This window comes from Cupressus sempervirens, chromosome 11 (assembly GCF_028749045.1).
Source record: "Cupressus sempervirens isolate cs-2001-9-10 chromosome 11, ASM2874904v1, whole genome shotgun sequence".
NCBI lineage: Eukaryota > Viridiplantae > Streptophyta > Pinopsida > Cupressales > Cupressaceae > Cupressus > Cupressus sempervirens.
In genome coordinates, this window is record NC_143128.1 from 766,246,602 (window position 1) to 766,268,828 (window position 22,227).

Consider the following 22,227-nt stretch of genomic DNA (forward strand, 5'->3'; position numbering starts at 1 on the left):
TGGTAGATTTTGGGCATGTGAAATTTTTGGACAAAAGGGTTTTTTGGATGTTTCATTTAAATGAGGGTTTTAGAGGGGAGCTTGTAGAAATGACTTCTTGGGTACAAACCTCACCATTGGATCCGAGTCAACATTTTCATAAATCTTGATATATAATATGCCCTAGTTTTGCCACGTTCAGAGGAAATGAAAGAGTTGTTTAGTTTTAGCCCATGATGGTTGTCAAATTTAATCTTGTCAAAATTTTCATCACAAAGAAAAATTGTAGCGAAATTGGTAAAAAGACTGTCTTAGTAAAATGGTCATAACTTTCACTCAAGAGATTGAATTTCAGACTTCTTACAGGCATTGGAAAGCTAATTCAAACACGATGTAGATTTGGTTCTATGATTTTGACATTTTTTTAGGTTTTAAGAGACTGAAAGTCAAATGTTATCTATTTTGAGCATAAATTAGGGCATAAGTTGGGCATACAAAGTCAGAGTTTGGATTTTGAGTAGTCAACAGAAAGCTCTTGGAAAGCTCTACACATTGGTTTAGATTTGGTGTAGGTTTGGCATGGTTTATTCGATGATATATTGATTTCAATAGTTTATGTTATATATTGACTATGGTATCATTGTGAGTTTATGACATTGTATGTTTGGCGATTTAAGATTTGATGTCATTGTATACTTAGTTCATATTTCAGATTGGTCTCATGATGATATGGTTATATCAATGTTTGGTTTGGATATGTATGATGGCTTGTTGGGTCTACAAGTTGTACAATGTTGTAAGTGGTCTATACTTATAGGTTGCATTTATGGCTTGGCTATAGGTTGTCTTTGCCAATTGATCTTTCATTATTGGTGCATATTCAGAATGGTAGCTTGGATTTGGTTGTCTATGCCCTAAGTCACATGATTTGTTGATTTTTTTCATGTAGAAGGGATGGGATGTTGTTACCAGGTATGCATTTAGATTTGTGAAATTTTATAGTATGTTCATATGGAGCATGTTATCTCTTTGGTTGAGATGGTTAGATCATGTTGTCATGTTTATGTTCTTAAGGCCATGGTCGGAACTTTGACATTGATCTTGGTTTAGTTTCTTAGTATTGAGTACATTGATCATAAGTTGGATACTTCATGATATTGCTATGTTGCATTTGGAGTTAGCATGGATTGATTGGTTACACATGCTCATGGATACTTAGAGATGGGGGTGATGTTGATTTCTCTTGGATCAGAGAAGTATTTATTGGGACAATTGATGGTTTTAGTAAGAATTCTAAGGGGTATTCACCTGATATGGACTTGAGAAGAGATTGTTCTTAGATGAATCTTTGTTTGAGACTTGGATATCTTGATGAGCATTCTCATTCCCCACTCTTGGTCTACGCGGTAGTTTTCTACTTGAGAAGTATAGCCCATTGTTTCTCTCAATTGTATTATATTTATGCTTATCTTTCATGGATATGGATCTTGAGCTATGGTACTTGATTTAACTCTAGTGGGTTCAATCGAGATATGGTTTAACATTGGTTATCTCCATTTGCATATGTTGTTATGCTGGTTGAGTTTGGGAGATCGTTTTATATTGGGAATATTCCTTGGATTAGGAATGGTTTACGAGGTTGATCTTCTTCTGAGAGGCTTACATCCATGATTAGTTATATGGTATGGTTTGGGTGTTGCTGTGGCTTCTCGTTGGGGTTTTATGGAGGAGATCATACTTTTAGAGTTTACATCTACACATGTGTATAGGACATGATATATGTTATGATTTGCATGGTTTCTCTTTGGTCTTGGTTATCTTCCTAGATGTTCAGTTTTGCTTACATGGGATTTGATATTAGTTGGAGATTGTGATCAATAGTTTGTGTTCATATATGTCATGTGAGAGATGACATGGTTATTCCTGAATCTCTTTCCTTTATTAGTTGTGGAGAACTTGGGAGACTATTGGAGATTGGTTATGAGAGTTGTTCTTATAGGTTATTGGTTTTTGTATTGTGGATGTCCTTGAGACTATATGGATTCACTTATTTGAGATGTTGTGAGTGGATTGGTTATAGATTTGACATTATCTTTTGCAGTGGGAGCTTGTCAGTATATATGTGGCAGGTATTGCTTTTGAGGCTTGTGATTGTAGGTTACAGAGTGGATATGTTGATGAGGCAAGATTCATTTGGTATACCTTTAGAGGTATGGATAGTTGGATGGGTTACGCACTTGTTGTGGGTGCTATTTCAACTATGGATATTTTGACAACTAGGGATACATGTGATTATCTTTGGATTAGATTTTTGTGCTTGGCATTTCAGTTGGTATAGGATTTTATGATCTTCTAATGTGACAAGTTGGGTGGCTTTCTCTTTGGATGGCTTCTATGTATGTTCAATGGCAGTGGCATAATAAGTGGTGAGATCATTCATGTTTGAGATGTTGGATACTTTGATTATGTTGTGGGTACTAGGATGGAGCACTTCATGTACTTTGATCCATGATGGTGGATATGCTAGGAGGGATTATTTCCTTGTTAATTTATGTGGCTACAGATTGACCCTATGCAATGTATACAACAAGTGGGAGATTGTTGAGATAGTGGGTGTTGCACACATTGCATAATATTGTTACATTGTATTATTTTATTTTGTTAGGTAATGTTGCACCTAGATGTACGTGCAACATGTAAAGATTCTGATAGGATATACTTGATGAGTTGTATTGTAACATTGTGATAATATTTTATGTAATTATTTAATATTGGGAAAAATAATTAAATTCTCAATATTAAATGTGGGGTCAATGGGTTAGGTAGCACATGGTTTTAGCACATAGTTTCTGTAATACCACTTGGTGGTTTTGTGGGACTTTCTACTATATAAGCAGCCATAAGGGTAGTTGTTAGGTGAGAGAAGAAGTGAGAAGAAGAAGGAAAAAAGGGAAAGAGTCAAGCAGGACAAGGCTTGACAAGTTAGAAAAGGGAGCATTTATGAAGGTTGGAAGCATGGCATGGGATGTGTGGATTCATGCTTGTTCACATGGATTTCTCAGTTGTCGCTATGACTTTGAAGGCTTCCATAGTTTTATTGCAATAGTATTTTTGTTGAAATAATAAATGGTGATGGATGCTTTTGGAGGCTAGGTTTTTTCGATTTCCCAAGGTATATCTTGTGTCACACTTTTTTGGTTATGTTGTCTATTCTCTTGCACGTGGATTTTATTTGCATATTTATTTAAGATCTATTAGGGTTATGTGGAAATGGTTATATTCTTTGTTGCAAGTTTCCTTACATCAACTTCCCAAGGAAGTACAAAAAGGGTCAGTTATGTACAAGAGGAATCTAGTCGTAGTAAAAAACATTTTGGGGTACCCCTAGAATCTAAGGAAAGGGAGAACCTGATGATAAGAAGAACCTTAATCAAAGAGCCAATCAAAGAAGAACCAAGTCAGAGAAGATCACTCTTTAGGATCAGATGTAAGATCATGGAAAAGGTGTGTAGATTCATCATTGACTCAAGCTCAATTGACAATATAATCAGTGAAGAGGCAATCAACAAGCTGAAGTTAAAAAGAATCCCTCATGCCAACCCATACAAGGTCACATGGCTAAATAAGGGACAACATATACTTGTTGGAGAGAAAGCATGGGTAGAGTTCACTATAGGGAGATACAAAGACAAAGTACTATGTGATATTCTTCCCATGGATCCATGCCACCTTCCACTTGGAAGGCCATGGAAATCTGATAATCAGGTCATGTATGATAGAACTAAAAATTCCTTCTCATTCAAGAAGGATGGGGTGAGATTAAAGATCTAATTCTTGCTAGAAGAAGGAGAGTTGAAGACTTTGGGACCAAGTGTTCTCATGGTTAGTGAGAAGAATTTCTCAAAGACCCTAGAGGAAGGAAATGGAGTTGGGTTTAAATTGGTTTCAAAACCTGTTGTCACAAACATTTGTAACCTTCCCTGAAGTTTGACCTAAAGGAAACCTTATGAAACATGAAAAAAATCCCTAAGTTGTGGGACTTCAACAATGAGATTGAGTCTCTAGAGAAGGTTAGCTTCCTCACTATCAAGATGCACCTAACTACTTCTTTAAAGGAAAAGGGAGAAGGAAATGCATGGAATTAAACTACCTAGTCTAATCTAGAGGGGTGATACACCAAATAGTATGTTTAGTCTTATCTCTGCCTAGAACTACATTGTTTATCAATATAATCACAAAGTACATAAATTCAATTGTTTCTTTAACTCAACAACCACACGTAGATCAAAAACCAATAGAATATTATAAGGAAGGATTTTCACTCTATATCATTCAAAGGCAAAATAGATACAACATACAAGTTGAAGAATGGAAGCAACACATTAACAGAAGGCAAGAAGATATTACACAATATATTAATGGAAGAAAGAGGTACAATAGAGAAGTATATTTTCTCAGAGGCAAAAAAAATTACAATAGAAAAGTATGCAATACAGCTAATACAAAATTAGAGAAGAGACTAACCCTTTGAAAGAGTTACAAATTTTGCCAAAATGTATGTTGTGAAATCCTAGCATGTAAAGAACATTAAAGTTAATCTAACATTGACAATTAAAGAAATACAATAATATGTATGAGAGGACAAAGGAGACATAGAAGATGAATTCAAACCAATTATGGTAAGTTCTATAAGTATGACTTTGATACTTCAATGTGTCCAAATGATGGTGGATGTGTGCTCAGAATGATCTCAAGCTTCAAGTGATGGATTATGATCAATTATGAGGGTGAATGAAAGGTTTAACAATGAGAGAATGGATAGATTTTATCATTATAGATGGTATTTTACCATTATAAATGCATGAATAGATAGATTTTATCATTATAAATGCTCTTAGAAATTTACATTCCTTTTCATCTTAGATCTACAATATATCAAGACAACAATGTCTACTTCTCGTTTTCTCCAAGAGCTGTAGTGCTTCCTCAATTTTACCACATGTATAGAAATTCTTTATGAGAGTGTTGTAAGTGATCACATTTGGATGGATGCCTATCTCTCCCAATCCAGCAAGGAGAAAGGGAATTCTATAGAGGTCACTATCATTCGCAAGACTATCCAAAAGTGCATTAAAGATTACAAGATTGAGAGAAAGGTGTTTGGTAATGGTTGAATGGAAGAAGTCCCATGCATTGTTTTGTCTTGCCTAATTAACATAAGACCTTAATTGATTTATTGAATTGTCCAACATCAGAGTTAGGAGATAAGTTCTGTGAAAACTCATTGGGGGTTGAGGTTGTTTGTAAAGAGAGATAAAGCAACAAAAGAATGAAAATAAATAAAATAAGTGGGTATATGAGGTTACCTATTTCAAGCTTGGGAGTTGCCATATAATGGTGATGTTGGAAGCAGAGAGACTGCAATCTTTTTTTGAATTATTCAAACTATAAGCAATTATTGTGATTGAAAATTTTGATTGTTGTCGATATTTGAAATTTATTTTTTGAAGAGTGGTGTGGCTTTTGAAAGAGGAAATAGAGGTGGGTGAGTCAAATTTGATGCATGTAGATTTATGGAGGCTTGCTCTTCAAAAAAGAGCATGGAAAATAAATCAAATAAAATAATGCCAAATTGCAAAACTCAAAGTTTCCTACAATAATTAAGTAAAAACACAATAAAATAACCAATAGACGATTCCCCCTCTTCAAATTTCACAAATAACCTAAAATCTTCTTCTGAAATCCCTAGATGAAAAAGAAAATGCTTACTCCATGGAATTTGCCAAAAATCCATTTCATAGGTTTGGATAGAAATAAAAGAGTTCAATTATCAGAAGAAAGTTGTTTTGGCATATTTTGTATAGGGCGAAAATAATACTTGTTTCAAGTTTGGGTTTTTCCCATTAATTTAGGGCTTTCTCTATAATTTTATATTTTTTATGTATGGGAATCATAGCCATAGATTTATTAATATATTCTTCAATTAATGACAAGGGCATTTTTGAAAATTACCACAAGCCATAGTAATCAATAGTGAAACCCTCAAAAATTGATATACACAATGTTTATGTCACCTGGAGTGGACTAAGACTTGTCAGTTATGGAGATGGGCCTTCTTTTGGTAATAAAATGTATCTACAATTTTATCATGCCTATCTGTAACTCATTCATTTTCAAATATTGTAATATCTATGGGACCATTTTCTCTTCCATCATTTTAATCATTGCTAACTAATCCAAACCTTTTAGCTTTGATAGCTTTCGAGGTGGAAAATTACATGGTAATAAACATGAAATGGGTGAATCCAAAACAACTTCGGGGATAAAGTGGAGAACATGGAAGCTGGTGCAACAACACATAGGTTGTGGCACAACATGGTGTTCGATAGAAGAATAGATTAGGGCTTCCACAGAGAAAAATTCGATGAATAACTCGAAAAAAAAAAGGTGTGAAATGGATGAAATGAACAAGACAATACCACAGGAAACTATCGAGTATGAAGAGGGCGTTCAAATTTTTACTTGTTCAAAACACTTCCCCTTTGTGAAATCTGAACTATTGTTTCTATCTTTACAAAAAGGCTGGATTTTTGAATCTATGCCAAATGCCAGAGCCAGTTGTGAATAATTTCTTTCTCTATCCCCTACACCTTTTACAATCAACTTTACCTTCAACTCCACATAATAAATTCATATGTATTTGCCTGCAATCAATGCAACTCAACTTTACCTTCAACTTTGCATATTAAATTCATATCTATATGCTTGCAATCAATGTGAGTTTATCTAAATGTGTTGTCTTTTCTAAATATCATTTAATTTTTAAATTCTGACAAAAGCCAAAAGGTCTGGCAAAATAGAGTTCAGCCAATCAAAAATTAAGATTATTCATTACAAATTGATTTTTTAAATATTGTTGTCTCAAACTTTATACAATAGCATCCCACGAGATTAAAAATTGATTAAAAATAGGCCACTGAAAATATTAGTTTTGTAACTTATTTCCTAATGAAACTCTAATCAATAGTAAGGAAGTTAGCAAGAGAAGAAATTGTGTCTTTATTTTTCCTTAAACTTAAATTCGTTGAAAACCAAAATGCCCTTCAAAGACTTCAATTCATTGAGGGTCCGTTCGGTTCGTGGAAGATGACAGGAATTGGCTTTATCAAAATCCGGATTTAAAAATTTGTGTGTTTGTTTCAAAATTTGTAAAACGAAATTAGCATATGCGACTTCCAATTTTGCCTCAAAACCAGTTTTTCCAAATTCCTGCTAGCAAGCAGGAATTGAAAATCAAAACCTGGTTTTGTTTTTTAAAGAGTGTAAAAACAATAGATTGGACTACTTTTTGAAATTTGCTTTCAACTCCAAGCTTACGCACTTCACACACATCTTCCGAGTGAAACAAACAGTTTTAGTAAAATCCCAAAAATCAAAATGAAGATATGCAAAACCTTGATTTGACTAAATCAAGATTTGTAAAAATCCAGATTTTTTAACTTCCATGAATCAAACGGACCCTGAAAGATTCACATTATCATTTCCATAGGTCCTCTCTATTTCCTGTTTAAACGTGATTCGCGTTGGCAAATCCACTCGAATTTGTCTTCAATAATGAAACGGTCAGATTTAACGACTGGAGAAAAAAGAAAAGGAAGGGACCCACTGCGACCTCTTAACTCTCAACAAATTGATAAATACGGTCAAATGTACATCCCGTAAAGACGTTGCGCTGAGAAAAATGGTAAGACTACCGACATTTGACCATGCCATATAAGCTCACATTATGTCTTTTCCAAAGGCCCAGCAACTTGTAACAGACGTAGAACCCGTGACGACATTTTTCCCCTTTCCCGTACGCGGCAATCTTGGTAAATATGTTTATATAGAGCATTCGTTGCCTCCTTTATCACCACTCCACATTATCAACACCTTGTAAAGAATACCCAACACTCTTCTCTCTCTGTTATCTGGAGGCGTATCAATTCCATAGAGCTAGAAATCCCTTCATATTTCTTGTGCCCGATATCTATGTAGCTCATGAAAGACCCCATCACACTCTACACTGGTGCGACCTACGATAGGCAGAGCATTGAGAAGTGGATGTTTGCAATGGGGAACAACACCTGCCCTCTCACAAAGCAACCCCTTCAAAACACCGACCTCACACCCAACCACACACTACGTCATCTCATCCAACACTGGTGCATTCTCAACTCCTTGGCAAGAGTCCAGCGGATTTCTATGCCCCGACTGCAACTCGATGCAGATCGCCTCGATAAATTGCTACAAGACATGAAATCATTTCAATTAAAAGTGTTGAAGAAGCTCAGATCTGTGGCCGATGATAGCAAAAGCAACAGGCGGTTCATCACATTGTCCGCTGCGCCGGCTGTCCTAATCTCTGTCATTCAATCTGATGAAGAGGGTTTCTTCTACGATGCTACAGTCTCCTACGAGGAAGCCTTGGGAATCCTTTGCTCTCTTCCTTTGCTTAACAAGATGCTTGATTCCATCACCACAAGTAAGTGCCTTCTGTCCCTTGCCTTGATTCTTAAGAGAGGCACCTCCAATGCACGCCTATATTCCGTCATGCTCTTACACATGCTTTCAAGAAAAGGCCTTGAACGCCTTGTCATGAATGCCAACGGCGAGTTAATCAAAGTGCTACTGGAGCTATTGATGTAGGAGGTGTCCCACCAGTCTACAGTGGTTGCCCTTGAAGTTCTTACGACAATCAATTCCAACAGCCAACGCAGCAGAATAAAGGCCCTTGAATTGGGGGTAGTCTTTATGTCTTCTCAACGTGTTATGCGGTTGTGCAGAAGGGAGCGCTGCCCTGGCTGACCACGCCATGGGCATCCCTGCAATCTCTTAGAAAATGATGACAGTCTCCGACTTGTCAACGGAGAAAACCGTTTGGATCCTTTCGTTGCTCTGTAAATTTTCAGATTGCAGTAAACAAGTAGTTGATGAACTGTTGGAGATTGGTGCAGTCACCAGATTGTGCTTGGTCCTACACAGCGAATGCACAGCGAAGACAAAAAGTAAGGTGAAGGAGATGCTTAAATTGCATAGTCATGTCTAAACGAAGACCACCTCTTGCTTTACCTCCGTAAATTTTCAAAAATAAATGAGGCACTATAATTCAGCGTGGAAACTACTTAGATTATGAGGCACTCTCTGATCATATACTCGCCGCTCTCGGTCAGCGTTAACAATGATAGAACATCAGATAAATGTGAAGTGTAATCCCCCTGTGATCAAAACATAAGTTAATGGCTATTCTTAGAAATTAATTGAGTTTGTGCATTGCAGAAAGCTTCCTGTGATGGATGTTCACCCCCGTAGCGAGCAACGTCACTAATTACTTGCGCACAAATCCATCGAAAAATAGAACGAGATCAATAATTACATAAACGAAAAACCATTTCCCTCAGAGATCTTGACTGTTGCGGGAAAGAAATCAACATTTGCCTAAAGTCTGCACTAGTTTGATTAAAACTTTCCCTTTTCTTATGAAATGTAAAGGATCAATACAACATTTTCTTATTTTTGTAAAAACTTACAGACCTTTAGGGTACTGGTTCTTTGCAATGAGATTATCAAATTATATAATATATTTACCAACATATTAATATAATTTAAATATTATATAGTCAATGTTCAATGATTCAAAAGTGATTTTGGTCAATGGGCCTTTGGTCTAGCGGTGAAGTTGAAAGGTTCTTAAAGAGCCCACCAAGGCTCTTAGCCAAATAAGTTCAGCCGTAAGGCTCATGCTCCTGTATCGAATAGATACAAATATTTCGTAGAGGACCTCTAAAAAAAAATTATTATTACTTTCTATTCGATAATAATATTTTATTTTTTATTGAAATAAGATAATTAATTATTATATTTGATAACTAATTGTTTGGCTTGAATAGTATGATATTTAAGTTAAATTTATTTTATTAGTATAGTAAACCTTTTAATTGAGTTTAAATGTCTTCAAATTAAAATTATATTTAAGATTAATGGCATCAAATTTTTACAACTCTGTAATATTTAAAAATAAATTTTTAAGGTATATTTTTTCTGAGTTTTTGTTCGTAAATATTTTAAATCACATGTTGTGATCTATCATTGAGATGATGTGATTCAAATTTTTCTCCTCTTGTTCTTATATCATCTTGATGATAGAAAACGAAGTGTGATCTTATGATGGAAAAATATTCTTACAAGTGCTACCTAAAAAACCATCGTGCTATATTCAAGATTTATATGCTTATATTTTTATGAAGTAATTATAAATTTGATATTTTCTTGTGGACTCATTTTTAGTCTGGTGTTGTTTATTGTTTTAGACTCTTCTATTGTTCAAGTGTTTAGGTTCCTTCAAAGCCTACTTTCCTCTAATCAAAAACTCTAAAGTGAAATGTTATTATTATTATCAGTATTATTATCATCATCATTGTCATCATCCTGGTATAGTAAAAAGATAAATAAACCCTCACGGGTAGATGACTTGGCTTGGACTATGTGTTTTCTCCCTATAGGCCTTGAGTTCTACTCTCTAATTGTTTTAAGATGGGGGGTCGCTTACAAGTTGTGCATCCTCCCTTCCCCACAATGGGACTAGTCTCACCTTTTCCTAGACCCCAACTTGGCAATATGTACGCCCAAGGTTAGGTAGTTCAGTATGCAAGGATGCTCCTTGTATACCAAAAAAAGAAGTTCAACTAGTAATTTCATAGTGGTTAATCAAGTACCACATTATTTAACATAACTTGAATGAGTTGAATGCGATTATAAAAGAACATTTTGGAGATAACTAATTGGTTGAAGTTGTTAAATCATATCTAGTAGAGATTCACATAATGAGTGAGGAAATTGAAATCATGATATTTTATTTGATACGTGGGAAAAAATATTTATACACTAGAAAATAGTAGTTGTCAAAAAATGTTGCAACAATCATAACTAATATAATAGTTTCATATAGTCAATAGTTTTCCCTTGTTACAATGATCCTAAAAATGTAGCATCAAAAAAGTATTAATTAGCCAAGGGACCCCCTTAAGGATAAATATAATGAAAAATTATTGCACAAAATGAATACATATATTTGAGAAGAATTTCCCTTGAAGAATCAAATATTGAATCAAGTGAAACTTCACCAGGTTCCCCCTTGAAGCTTGTATAGGTGTATTTTTTAGCTAAATTCTTAAGTTCTCTATTCCTCAAACTCTCAAATCATATACACTGTATTATTAGACATGACCTTCCATTAATTTTCCTCTTGACCCTTCTGAGGGTGTAATTCTTGGTCTCAATATTATGAACATTGTGGGAAACCATCCATATTCAAACCAACACTCAACCCCTTATGTAGCTGCTAAAATTAAACTTCAAATTTTTTAGCTAAATTCTTAAGTTCTCCATTCCTCAAACTCTCAAATCATAGACACTATATTATTAGACATGGCCTTCCACTAACTTTCCTCTTGACCCTTTTGAGGGTGTAATTCTTGGTTTCAATATTATGAACATTGTGGGAAACCATCCATATTTAAAGCAACACTAAAGCCCTTGTGTGGCTGCTAAAATCAAACTTCACAATAAATCCATTCTTCAAAATTTTTAACAACTATAAGGAAATAAAAAGTTGAGAAGTTAACTTGAGATAATGGAAATCCTCTAGTGCCAACATCCTCCACATTGACATTTGCTAGCTTCCTTAGTTTCTATAAGTGGCACTAAAGGAAGTAAAACAACATTTAGAAACCAATCAATAGAAAATACAATGAAGCATGTCTCTAATTCTTGTATGCACAAGATTTCACTATTTATAGAGTCAACACCATCCTAGCTCCCGAATAACATGCTTCTCTCATTCAAACCTAACTATTTTTGTTTAGATTAATTTTTTAAATTCATCGTGTCCTTTATAAGTAGCCTTGATGTAAAAAATATTATGAAGGAAATAGTATATGCTCATCTTCATCCCATTTTTTAACTAATCACCTCAAGATGGTCTTAAAGATCATACAATAGCTTAGCTATGTTTTCTATAATGCACACATTAACAACTAAATACACACATTCATATGCATAAATAAATGTCAATGTTGGCCAATAATGCATCCATTTACAATGTCATCTCTATCTATCATTAATACCATTTATTTATAGTATAAATCCCAATATCAAAAGGAAAATCTTTTAGAAGAAAATCTATTTAGAAAATGAAAATTAACCTCATTTTATTTTATTATTTCTTTTGAAAGAGCCTCCACTATAATTGATTTGGATGAAAATTGCATCTTATTTCTTGTTTTATAATTTATCAAAATTTCTTTATCACTTCCATTAGCATAGGTGGTAGTAAATATCATTACTCGTATACCTCATTAACTGTAAATAATTTGTAATTGAATAGAAGTGGTGGCATTGATAGACAAGAAAAACATAATGGTGATAATTAATTTTTCCCTAATATAGAAAGTTTTCATTCACAATTTTTCATCACCCTAAATTTTAAACAGCTCTAACAACCTCCAATTGTACCTAACATAGAAAACTTGATTTATAGATTACCTCCATCTAAATTGTGGAAGTTATATTCATCCATTAATTTTTTTCCCTTTTATATCTTTCTAACAAAAAAATCAAAAATATATATATACTTCTTATTGTATTTATCCTAGGCTAATACTATTGCAATCACTTCTATTTAACTATTGATTAATCCTTTTTTGTATCTAATCATATTTAAGTATTTTTATTTATTTATTTTATTTTATTTTTCCAAGGTATAAATGTGATATTTTTAATTTCTAATACTAATAAAATTATTTTTATTTTTATTGATTGGCTCAATTGTTTGGGTCTAATAAGAGAAGATTTACATGAAGTACTACCCCTATTCTAAGGCCATATTTTTGGATGTACGTATGTATAAACATATATAGATTAAATATATTTAATAATTTTTTTATTTAAATAAAATTATAGAAAATATTAACACACTAACATACAACTATGCATATTGTATCATCTTAAGTTGGACACACTTCGATTTAATACCTTTTAGTTGTTCATTAGTGTGTTTGCATTTCATATTCACATCTTTTCTCCTCATTTTCCTAGGGGAATTTGAGGTAGGACCTAAAAAATCATCCTTAATTTCCCTCCTTCACATATTCACTATATTAGGAACTAATCTATGTGTATCCTCTCTTTCTAGGACCTCAAAATCTTAAGTTGGATCTCCAGATGACAATCTGACACACTTATTCCATCCCTAACCCTTACTAAATCTGGAAACTGGACAAGAAGACCCTGAAGTTCAACCTTATGGACTAGGTCTACTCAGGTTGGCCTAGTCTAGACTAGATTGACCCAAGTTAGCCCAGGTTGGCCTTGTATAGACTAGGTCGACCTAGGTCAGCCTCATTCTAGGGTTTCTAATGATTAAGGGCTAAAAAATGTTGAACTCCTCCAATAAAATCTCACTTGTGCATTGTGAAGTAATTTCACAAAATCTCCTATAAAAAGGCATTTAATACCTCATTTGTACATGAGAGAAAGAAGGAGAAAGGACTTTTCGACATCCCAATCTAACTTAGAGAATTGCAAGGTGAAAGAAAGGGTTGGTTTCTTCTTCATCATTGCAAGTAAGGCTATTATTCTTCATCAAGCATTCAAAGGTGACTATATCAAACATGGAGCTATGAATGGATCTCAAAGATGGTAAAAGTATTTAAACCTTGGGGGCTTGCTATGATTTCTACATCATGCTTCAAATCTAATTCTTTGCACCTTCATACATTTACATATATGCACACTTACATGCTAGGGTTTCACTAACAAAGTAGATTCTTAGTATTTTAACATATTTACATTCTAGATCTACAAATATAGGGTACACACATATACATAACATTTTTTTTCTAATAGCTATTCCTGGAGGTGGAAATCACCAAAATGAGGGATTAGCTTTAAGGAAAACCTCTTTATAGCCACCCACACACACAAAACCTGTTATAGATTTGCAGGTTGCATAGTGTAGGTGCACCTAGTAAAAGTCATCATTTTGGTTTGTAGTTGGATTGGATTTTTGGAATTTACTAAGTCTAGCCAATTCAATGGTGTGAGTGAGTTTGGACCTTTTCAAGGTCATCTTTTTGGGTTGCAATTGTTCCTAGGTAGATGGATTTAGTGTGTTTGTGAGTGTAGCTTGTGTTAGGAAGCATAGGTATAGGACCATGATGATATGAGGAAGGTGTGGTTTTAACCCATCTTATCCTCCATGATTTATTTTCATCCTCTTTCATGGATTGGAGTTCCTAACATGTCATTTGGGAGCTAGAAAGGGAGAAGATGTCCAAGAGATGTCAATTGTGCAACAATTGTGCAAAGATTGTCAAGAAGGCAAAAATGGCGTAGATCATGCAAATTGGCGTCCTAGGGGAAAAATCATCCTAGACTTCATTATTGGGTCAAAATAGATAGGTTTGGAAGTTCCCAAATGAAGGAGATAAAAAAATGATCAAAGATGCAAAATATTGTCACAATTGTGCAACTTTTTGAAAAGTTGCTTGACAACTTTTTGACAAAGAAGTTGAAAAATGCAAGAAAGAGGTTTATGGTTACTCCAACTACCTACAACCTCTTTTGTGACTTATAAAACCATGAAATAAATACATCCCAAAGGTTGGAAGCTGTAATTAACAATTTTGTGCAATTGGATCCATGATTTCTAGTTCAGTTTTAAGAGTCTTTTATTACCTGTATGAAATAATGAATTGAATCATTCAATCTAGTGTATGGTCTTTGTTAGTTGTGTTATTACAGTACTTTTCTATTCAAGTTTCAAGTTGGAAGGCACTCATCTAAGTATGTTTTGAAATTCATTTATGAACATCTTATGTGTTGGTATAGTTTTGATAGTCTATGCAAGAATGGTTCTCCCATGAGTTCCCACCATGAGTTCTTCATGGCTTTAGGGGAAATGGGAGAGGATCTATTGTACATAATGTACTTATTTGTGGGGGCCCTTGGATGTTGACTAAGATGTTCAAATGTGATGCCTTAGGCAAGTATGTTATACTTGGTTAGGTGATCACAATTTTGGAAGAGAGCTTTTGGGGTTTGAATGTATTGGATACTTCAAACCAAGTATTTCAGAATGAGGAAGGGTAAGTAGTGTCAACATCTACCATAGGAAAATGTTTCATGACAATTTTTGTAGAGGGAAAGATCATGCCCTAGTTAGGCGTATCATCTTTATTGTAAAACCCTCAATATAGGCATAAAAATTGCTTTCTGGTGTACGGACAACTTCAAGACCTGACACCCACAAAATCTTTGAGATTTTCAAAAAGGTTACTCAAATATAAATTATTTTTTCCACCTTATTCATAGAAAATCAAGATTAAAGTCCAAAAACTCAAGTTAGAGAGCTAATTCTAGAAGCCTTATTTTTGGCAGTTTCCAAGTAAGAGTAAGGAACTTGAAGGTAACTTGTGAAATTGATGTATAAAAGTCTAAGAGAAGTCTAACATCACTTTTATGAGCCCCTCACTCTACAGGGTTGAGAAAAATCATTAGAAAAGACCAATGGAGAAGGTTAGGAAGTGAGTCTGAAGAGGTATTTGGATAAAGAAGGAACTATAACTATTGATGTAACTAGGTTGTGCATAGTTAAAGGATAGGATAGAGATCCTCTAGGGATTAGGGCTTCTAAGGAATGCTAATAGGCTAGGAGAAAGCCTAAGCAAGTCCTTAAGAAGGTAAGGACTAAAGGAGCAAAATAACCTAACATTACATCATAGTGGTATCACAGCTGAAGATTGGGGTTTGTGGGTAGATGTTTCAGCTTGCAAAGTTAGTTGGAGAATCAAATATGGTGACCAATGCAAAATTGGAAAAAGAAATGGGTGAGTAGAAGGAGATGATCAAAATCCTTAAAGAAGCTCTAGAAGCAATGAAGACCAAACTAGAAGAAGTTGCTAAGGTAGCTAAGAATTGAAAGACAAAGAAGGTGAAAGTCACAATAAGGGTAAAGAAATGATGGATGAGGAAGATTGTATTCTTGAACTAGGCCCTCCCACTAATGAAGATTCATTCCTAAAAGCCATCAAGGAATTAGGTGGAAAGGCCCTAGAAGGAGTCTCTTTATTTAGTGGGAAGATGGAACCTGAATTGGTAATGGAGTGGATTGAAATAATGGAGAATCATTTTCAATGTGAAGGTGCGAGCGAAGCACAAAGAGTCAAGGTAGCCAAGTCTAGGCTAAGGGGATCAGCCCTAACATAGTGGAAGTACCTCCAACAAGAGAAGGAAAAATTGGGAAAGAAGCCCATTGCAAATTGGAAAGCCATGGTAACAAAGGTGAAAGAGAAAAACCTACTAGAGGACTATGAGGTTCAATTACACAAGAAGAGGCATAGTTTCATAGAAAAGGACATAGATGTGGAAACTTACACTGAATATTTTTAGAAGTTGTGTTTAAGGTCAAGAGTATAAGAAGATGAACCTATTAGAGTGGCTAGGTATCTAGGAGGCTTGAAATGGAGCATATAAGAAGATATCAATTTATGGCCTCCTACAAAAGTCCATAAATGCTTCCAACTTTCTTTAAAAGTGGAAGAGAAGAATAAAAAGAAGGAAGACTCAAACTTCAAAGGTAGAGGTAAGGATAGAGAAGGAAGAGGTCAAAGAAACTATGATTGAAGAGGATCATATTGTAGGTCACAAGGAGACAACAAGATCACTGAGTAGTAGGAAGGAACTTCAGGAAGAGGAGGTATTAGCAGAGGTAGTGGCTCTAACACTAGTTTGAGAGGAAGGAGAAACAACCAAGGTAGAGGGCCACCATGAAGTGTTATAATTGCAATCAGTTGTGACACCCTACATATAGGTGCCTTAAGAAATGCTCAACTATTGAGATAATGGGTGTTGCACACATTGCATAATATTGTTATATTGTATTATTTTATTTTATTATGTAATGTTGCACCTAGATGGACATGCAACATGTAAAGATTCCCATGGGATATAGTTGATGAGTTGTATTGTAATATTGTGATAATGTTTCATGTAATTATTTAATATTGGGGAAAAGAATTATATTTTTAATATTAAATGTGGGTTCAATGGGTTAGGTAGCACATGGTTTTAGCACATAGTTTATGTAATACCACTTGGTGGTTTTGTGTGACTTGCTACTATATAAGTAGCCACAAGGATAGTTGTTGGGTGAGAAGAAGTGAGAAGACAAAGAAAAAAAGGGAAAGAGCCGAAAAGGTCAAGGCTTGATAGGTTATCCAAGGGAACATTTGTGATGGTTGGAAGCATGGCATGGGATGTGTGGATTCACGCTTGTTCACATAGATTTCTTGGTTGTTGCTATAACTTTAAAGGCTTCCATGGTTGTATTGCAATAGTATTTTTACTGAATAATACATAGTGATGGATGCTTTTGGAGGCTGAGTTTTTGCCTCAATGATTGTTTCCCAGGGTATATCTTATGTCACTTTTTTGTGGGTATGTTGTCTATTTTCTTGCATGTGGATTTTAATTACATATTTATTTTAGATCTATTATGGGTTATATGGAAATGGCTATATTCTTTGTTACAAGTTTCCTTACAAGTGGTATCAGAGCTATGGTTTTATTATTGTAACCCTAGATTTAATCCATGGGAATGCATGAGAGAATAAAAGAAAGGGCAAGATATATGAGTTATTTATTTTAGATATGAAGATTTTGGGTTTGCTATTATGATGGGATATTGGTAGATTTTGGGCATGTGAAATTGTTGGACAAAAGAGTTTTTCAGATGTTTCATTTAAATGAGGGTTTTAGGGGGGAGCTTGCAAAATGATCTCTTGGGTAAAAGAAAACCTCACCATTGGATCCGGGTCAAAATTTTCATAAATTTTGATATATAATATGCCCTAATTTGGCCATTTTTAGAAAAAATGAAAGGGTTTTTTAGTTTCAGCCCATGATGGCCATCAAATTTAATCCTGTGAGAATTTTTGTCAAAAAAGAAAAATAGTGAAATTGGTAAAAAGACCATCTTAATAAAATGGTTATAACTTTCTCTCAAGATATTAGATTTCAAACTTCTTACAAGTGTTGGAAAGATAATTCAAAGTACTACAACTTGGTGTAGGTTTGGTTCTATGATTTTGCCTTTTTTTAGGTTTTAAAAGCCTAAAAGTTAGATTTTTTTATTTTAAGCATAAATTAGGGTACAACTTGGGTATACGGAGTTGGATTTTGGATTTTGAGTAGTCAACAAAAAGCTCTTGGAAAGCTCTACATATTGGTTTAGATTTGGTGTAGGTTTGGCATGGTTTATTTGGTGATATATTGATTTGAATAGTTTATGATATATATTGACTATGGTAGCATTATGAGTTTATGACATTGTATGTTTGGAGATTTAAGATTTGATGTCATTCTATACTCAGTTCATATTTTAGATTGGTCTCATGATGATATGTTATCAGTGTTTGGTTTGGATACGTATGATGACTTGTTGGGTCTACAAGTTGTGCAATTTTGTAAGCGGTCTATACTTATAGGTTGCATTTATGGCCCAGTTATGGGTTGTTTTTACCCATTGATCTTTCATTATTGGTGCATATTTAGATTGGTGGCTTGGATTTGGGTTGTCTATTCCCTAAGTCACATGATTTGTTGATTTTTCTCGATGTAGAAGGGATGAGATGTTGTTACCAGGTATAGTCATGATGGATGATTATGGTTGACTATTTTATGCTAACAGGTTGGACATATTGAGAGTTAGATGCTCGGTTCATGGATGTGATCATGGTGTCATGGATTTTAGCATGACATGATTGGATATACAGGTACATCCTTGATTTTCATTAGTTTGGATTCCCGATTTGGTTATGGTGATATATCTTCTTGATTGAGGATCATGGTTATTTGGTTTCTTTTGAGGAGCTCATGATGTGCATTTTGAGTTCTTTGATGGTTTTATGAATTGGTTGATTTTCATGGTTAGAGGATGGTTTTTTATCATGATGTCACAGATAGCTTGGGTACATGATTTAGTAGGAGCTTCTGATAGTGATGAGGTGATAGTGCAGGATTAGTTCCTAGTTTGGTTTGTGTCTTCTTAGTTTGGAGATCTTGGTTTCACTCGGTATTTGACACTTTGGTTGTGTGATTGTAGACCTAGAGGATCTTCATCTAGGAGATGGGTATTATGATTTCATGGTTGACTTGGTACCATGATTGCGTGGGAGTTTCTGGAATTGATATAATGATTGAGTGTTTACAGATGTTGGAGGTTTGTCTTAGATCATGTTGTTGCAGAATCGTCTTTGTCATTTGCATGGTGCACTTGTTATCTTCATGGTGTGTGGAGATGGTTCTTCATGGTATATGGAGATGGTTTTCTTCATGGTGTGTGGAGATGGTTGCATCTTAAGGACTTTTGGGATTCTTGGTAAAGGTGTGATTTATGCTTTCATTTGACATGTTATCCTTGGTGTGAGGATCGTTTCATTATTATGTCATGGTATACTCTTGATATGCATTTAGAGTTGTGACATTTTATATTATGTTCATATGGAGCATGTTATCTCTTTGGTTGAGATGGTTAGATCATATTGTCATGTTTATGTTCCTAAGGCTATGGTTGGAACTTTGACATTGATTTTGGTTTACTTTCTTGGTATTGAGTACATTGATCATAAGTTGGATACTTCATGATATTGCTATTTTGTATTTGGATTTGGCATGGATTGATTGGTTACATGTGCTCATGGATACTTAGAGATGGTGGTGATGTTGATTTTTCTTTGATTAGAGAAGTATTTGTTGGGATAGTTGATGGTTTTAGTAGGAAGTCTGAGGGGTATTCACCTAATATGGACTTGAGAGGAGATTGTTCTTAGATGAGTCTTGATTGGAGACTTGGATATCTTGTTTTGATGAGCCTTCTCATTTCCCACTCTTGGTCTACTCAAAAATTTTCTTCTTGAGAGCTATAGCCCATTGTTTCTCTTAGGTTCATTATATTTATGCTTGTCTTTTATAGATATGGATCTTGAGCTACAATACTTGATTTAGCTCTAGTGGGTTCATTTGAGATATGGTTTAACATTGGTTATCTCCATTTTCATATGTTGTTATGCTAGTTGAGTTTGGGAGATGTTTTTATATTGGGCATATTCCTTGGATTAGGAATGGTTTATGAGTTTGAACTTCTTTTGAGAGGCTTGCATCCATGATTAGTTATATGGTATAGTTTGGGTGTTGTTGTGGCTTCTTGTTGGGGTTTTATAAAGAAATCATACTCACAAAATTTACATCTAGAGGTGTGTGTAGAAGGACATGATACATGTTATGATTTGCATGGTTTCTCTTTGGTCTTGGTTATCTTCTTGGATGTTCAGTTTCGCTTACATTAGATTTGATATTGGTTGGAGATTTTGATCACTGGTTCATGTTCATATATGTCATGTGAGAGATGACATGGTTATTCCTTAATCTCTTTCCTTTATTAGTTGTGGAGAACTTGGGAGATTTTTGGAGATTGGTTATGAGAGTTGTTCTTGCAGGTTATTGATTTTTGTATTATGGATGTCCTTGAGACTACATAGATTCACTTCTTTGAGATGTTGTCAATGGATTGGTTATAGATTTGACATTATCTTTTGTAGTGGGAGCTTCTTGGTATATATGTGGCAAGTATTGCTCTTGAGGCTTGTGATTGTAGGTTATAGATTGGATATGTTGATGATGTGAGATTCACTTGGTATACTTTTGGAGGTATGGATAGTTGGATGGGTTTGGCACTTGTTGTGGGTGCTATTTCAACTATGGATATTTTGACAACTATGAATACATGTGATTAGCTTTGGATTAGTTTTTTGTGCTTGAAATTTTAGTTGGTATAGGATTTAATGATCTTCTAATTCGACAAGTTGGGTGGCTTTCTCTTTGGATGGCTTCTATGTATGTTCAGTGGTAGTGGCATAATAAGAGGTGAGATCATTAATGTATATGCTACTTTAGTATGCAAGAAACACTGATTTAATGAAAACAAAAGCATTAACATTAACTAAATTAACATAACATATGAGATAGACAAAAGAGGAACCCCTAATTAGGAATGTGAGCCAAATGAATGGACTCTCCCAATAGGAATTAGCTCTTTGTTTGGTAGATGAGTCTAAGTAAAGGATTGGTATGTATGCTCAAACTTGCTCTATGCTTCAATGGAGATGGATTTGGGATTTTTGGTGTGAGTGAGTGAGATTGGTAAAATGGCTTCTCAAAAGAGCATTATAACTTTAGCTTAAGGATTGTGATTAAAATGGCTTGGGAGGGGATTCAATTTATAGGCTAAGGGATTGAGGGTTTGAGGGCTAAGATGCAAGGATGGGAAAAAGCTCATGGAGGGCTCAGATTGCATGAGAGGAGAGCACATGGATTGTGCTTCCTTACAGTCAATCAGGGAGTGACACATGTCACAGGGTGAGTGGATGGAAGAAAGGGCAAGGCTGAGTCAACAAAAGAAGCTCAAGGCCTTAAAGACCCTCATAAATGGCTTGTAAGAGCAATGAATGGGTTTGTAAGAGTCTTTATGGATTTTGTAAGAGCATTCATTGTTGGGTGGGTGGGATATTTTGGAGGGAGTTGAGATTGTTGACTTTGCTTGGTTTAGGAAAGTCTTAAGTTTTCTTGGGGAATGTGACAAGGTTAGGGGGGATTAGACTTGGGTTTAGGATTAGATTAGGGATGTTAGAGTTGGGCAAGTGGGTGGCTTTTAATGAGGGTGGGTGAGTTAGTAGCTAAGCTTGGTTAGTATGGGTGGATGGGGTGGATTAGGCTAAATGGAGGATTTAGGGATAGGCTTAGGATGAGGATAAAGACTTTTTAGAAGAGTCTAGAACTTCTTAGGATGAGGATAAATAAATTTTATTTATCTTGAAGGTTTGGGTTGAGGAGATATTCATTAAAACATAATTAATAAATATGAGGATTAATATTTAATCTTAACTAAATATTTTGAGTTGGGATTAGGAGTAGGAAATGATGGGATTAGCCTTTAATCGAAATTAAAGAAGGATTAGAAGATTTTGGAAGAGGTTAGTGGTCTTAAGGAAATTGGCCAAGTTTTGTGCAAAAAATAAATTATTTATTTATTTTGAGATTTTTGGTCAATTTATTAATTAAATAATTAATAAATAAGGAAATAATGTTTAAATA

The 22,227-nt window shown here is 34.7% G+C and overlaps 1 pseudogene; it reads left to right on the forward strand.

The window, feature by feature from the left end:
- Nucleotides 1-7,593: 7,593 nt before the first annotated feature.
- LOC149531861 (E3 ubiquitin-protein ligase PUB23-like) lies at nt 7,594-18,148 on the forward strand (annotated as a pseudogene).
- The last annotated feature ends 4,079 nt before the right edge of the window (nt 18,149-22,227 follow it).